Source organism: Lolium perenne, chromosome 2, assembly GCF_019359855.2.
Source record: "Lolium perenne isolate Kyuss_39 chromosome 2, Kyuss_2.0, whole genome shotgun sequence".
NCBI lineage: Eukaryota > Viridiplantae > Streptophyta > Magnoliopsida > Poales > Poaceae > Lolium > Lolium perenne.
The window spans coordinates 240,932,201-240,936,041 of record NC_067245.2 but is presented as its reverse complement, the minus strand read 5'-3'; the positions used below and the strand labels follow the sequence as shown (position 1 = coordinate 240,936,041).

The 3,841-nt window shown below is 39.8% G+C and overlaps 1 long non-coding RNA gene across 1 annotated transcript; it reads left to right on the top strand.

Moving 5' to 3' along the window:
• Nucleotides 1-1,220: 1,220 nt before the first annotated feature.
• On the top strand, nt 1,221-2,780 carry LOC127330537 (uncharacterized). Its single transcript, XR_007869312.2, has 4 exons — nt 1,221-1,307; nt 1,473-1,549; nt 2,432-2,506; nt 2,668-2,780. It is a non-coding gene; the product is annotated as an uncharacterized lncRNA (long non-coding RNA).
• The last annotated feature ends 1,061 nt before the right edge of the window (nt 2,781-3,841 follow it).

Below are 3,841 nucleotides of genomic sequence, written 5' to 3'. Positions count from 1 at the left end.
AATCACTCCCAATTGACCTCTTGTTTGAAGAACAAGTTATATTTCATCATACCCTCTCAATTATCTATTCTTTACCATCATCACCTTGACCTCATGAATTGAAGATTTGTGTCACCATATTCATCCTTGTGAGTATATGGTTATTTCACTCACCATCTCTCTTAGCCTTGCTCTATAATTGTCTAAATCATCTTCACCACCATCATCTCTTGGAAAAATTGATAATTTGATCAAATTTCTTTATTCTTCAAACTTGGCACCAATGTTATTATCATCTATCTCTTTTTATTTTTACTTCACCAAAACACCATCACCACATATCTACCTTGCCATCCTCATGCACTGTTGCATGTGGTCAATCCCAATCCTTCCAAATGGGAATTCTAGAGAAAACTTCTAATCATCAATTATACCATTGGGTATATTTTCCTCTTATGTTTTTCACAACCAAAGTGGTAACAATTATCTTCCGAGCACATATCACCCTCCCCATTATTTTTATCTATATGTATCTACTCCTATCTTATCATCATCAAAATCACTCATTGACATTACCTCCTCAACATCATGCCTTGAATCTATTCACATGAATGTTGTGCCTCTCTCTCACATTTCTCACTTGCTCATGACAAGAAAGGAGCCGGCCATGACTTGAAATTCGGCCAGCCCCTCCTCCTCATTTCCTTCTCTTGCAAGCCTTGCCTCCCAACTACCCCAACAAATAAATGGGCAGCCACCCACCTCCACCAATCAAATAAGGAGGCAGCCACCATCCTCCCTCTATATAAGAGCTTGGCCGGCCACCTCCACTCCCCTTTGCTCATTTCTTTCACACTCCACTCCCTCATACCTTCCTCCCCCTTCCTCCCCACGAGCTGCTGCTCCTTCTTAGCTCCATGGCCGGCCATGGCCATGGAAAGCCACCAAGATGAAGCTCCCCTCCTTCCTCAAGCTTCCCCTCACCATGAGAGCATCCCTCTCACTCTCTTCTCCCCTAATCTTGGATGAGTCCAGCTCACTTTCTCCTTTCTCCTCTCACTAGATTGGATCTTGATGCAGGTGCATGTTGGTCCAAGCATGGAGAAGGTTGAGCTATCCTCAGATCTGAAGTTCTTGAGCAAAGTTCGTCCAAAACCTTGCAGTAATTTCTGTATCTTGCTGTTTCAGATTCTGGTACGAAGTTGTAAAATCCGCCAAATCTTGTGTGCAGATTCAAATCAAGTGATTCAAAGTTCCACAGATAGGTATTGAAAATATCTACAACTTGGCGTTGGTCTCATCCTCAAATTCGTTATGGATTTTGCATGGTAAATAAAGTTCTGCAAACATGCAGAATCACTGTTTGTTAGATTTCTTCCGTTTTACAAAACCTTTTTGAGCAAACTCAACTGTGGGTGAAAGCCCTCTCCAGTACCTTCATTTTGGCGTTGGTATTACTTCAAATGACCTCCTGAAATTGAAATGGTTCACAGATCAAGATCTGGTCAGATCTGACTTTGTCGAATTAAACCAGGAGCTTGGAAACGAATTTTTGAATGAAACCAATTGGGTAAGAACCACCTATTCAATACCTTTCGGATGCAGCTGACCTCATATTTTTATGATTTATGTAAGATTTGTGGTAAATTAAACTTATTCTATGTGTTCTGCAGACATGGCTGTTAGCTTTTAATTCATCAAAAATCCATTTTTGAACCTAATTGAGTGATTCCAATTCTGTAGGATTACTGAATATTTTTTAATCATCTCAAACAAGTTTCAAACCTTTATCTGTTCTGCAACTCCATAGTTAAAGCAAATGGTGAAAACATGCAGTAAACTTGTAAATCCATTTGTGAGAGTTTCAGAAACAATTTGAACCCAAATCCAATTGTGTGTGAACCTCTGTTTAAATATCTTTCAAATTCCAGTGGCCTCATATTTTTAGGATTTTTCTACGGTTTATGGCTTACAGATCTTGTTTTCTGTACAGTCAGATTCAAAGAAATTCCTAAAATTGTAGGTTTAATATTTTTGGGTGATTCCAATTGGGTTAGTCTTGTATTAGTACTGGCTATCTAGGAAAAATATTATTAGTCTCTGTTCATACATATTTATTGCTGTTAGTAATGTTTATGTGTGACATGCATTGTTGAAGCAAAACGTTTCGGTTTATTTAAAACCCTTGACCAACTCTTTGTAGTAGAGATGGGCAACCCTTGTTTTATGCTTGCAAAACAAAACCTCTGCAACCTAACATTAGCTCTTTTGTTTTGCTTAAGTTTTCAAATGATGTGATATATGGTTTGCTTCCTATTTTTGTATGGGGTTAAGTGAGCAAATTAAACTAGGAAAACTGTTTTCCACTTTTCCAAAAATGTTTGAAAAAGTTTTGTGCATGTATTTGATGTCAAACTAATGCTCTTGTCCTCTTTATGATGTTATCTACCAGGGGGTACTTAGCTTGTGCCATGGTGATACCGAGAGAGGCAATTGCTAAGTTATGATACTCTCATACCTTTACTAGGTAAATAAAATGGGTTTTCTTCTAGTTGCTTTGTAGTATCTTTAAGTCTTTTGTATGTTAGCCTTAGAAGAGTGGTTAGCTATTGTTTGTTGGTTGTTGTATGTTTGTTTTGTTGGTGTAATATGATTGATTGTGTTCCTTTAATATTTTTCCGGTGATAGATTGCGTACGATTCCGGAGAAGATGAAGAAGTGGATCGGACAAGGATTTTATTTATATTGTTGGGATTCTTACATTGATGGAGTTGAAGAAGTACAGGGACAAATAAGCCAAGGCAAGCCATCTTTTGATCTCTTGCTATTTATCCTTCTTGTTGTGCTCATTGCTCCATTATATACTTCGTTCCTTGTATCATGTGTGATTTTTGGTCCTCTACTCTATGCATACTTATTCCCAAAGTATGTTGAACCCCTTGTTGATGCTTTGCATACTTGCTCCCAAGTATGTGAACCCCCTTTTTTGATGTTATGCATGCTTACCCTAAGCATGTATGCCCCCTTGACCATATCCATGTTGTCATCTTCTTAGTGGTATGATGATTAACATCATGACCCCTGTTTGAATCATCTTAATTATGTTGTCCCTATACATGCTTATCCTAAGTATGTATGATCCCCTTAACACCTCAATTATCATCCCCTTAGTGGTATGATGGCTAGCATCATGTCATTGTGACTCTTAGTTCCTTCATAAAACTATAGGTTGGGAACCCCCTTGGAAAAATACCTTGTTCAAAAGAATTTTTGAAAACCTTGGGTGAGTTGGACTTACCCAAGTGTGTGTTTATGAAAGGAAAGGATCTTGGCAAAGATGGTTGGAAAGAAAATCTTGTTTTCGAAAACTTTGGCGTCTAAGTATTCACCCGTGACAATTAACCCGCGCAACCACATTACCCTGGAGTGGGACGGGGCTTAGCTCGTAGTTTGTTCTTCTTAACATGGGACACCGCACAACTATATAAGGGTAAGGTTACCCCTGAATCCGGATTGTCGTTGGTGGAGACAATAGTATAACGGGAGGCCTTCGGGGCTGACCCATCCGGAAGACACTATGGGTCTCCTGGCTTGGCGGTGGAGCCACGCTCAAAGTGAGGTGAGCTGCCACGGTGCCGGGGAGGTACATACTCCATAGGGTAGGATCACATGCTAAGACGAATAGGCGAAAGGCTATGTCCGAGTTTTTGTCATGGCATAGTTGATATGCGGGGATGATGCCCACATGATGAACTCGCAATCTTGTGGGGAAAGTGTGCAAACTCTGCAGAGTCAAATCTATTCGAATAGCCGTGTCCGCGGTCATGGACGGTTGGAATGGCTGTTGCTTAGCCTAAAGAGT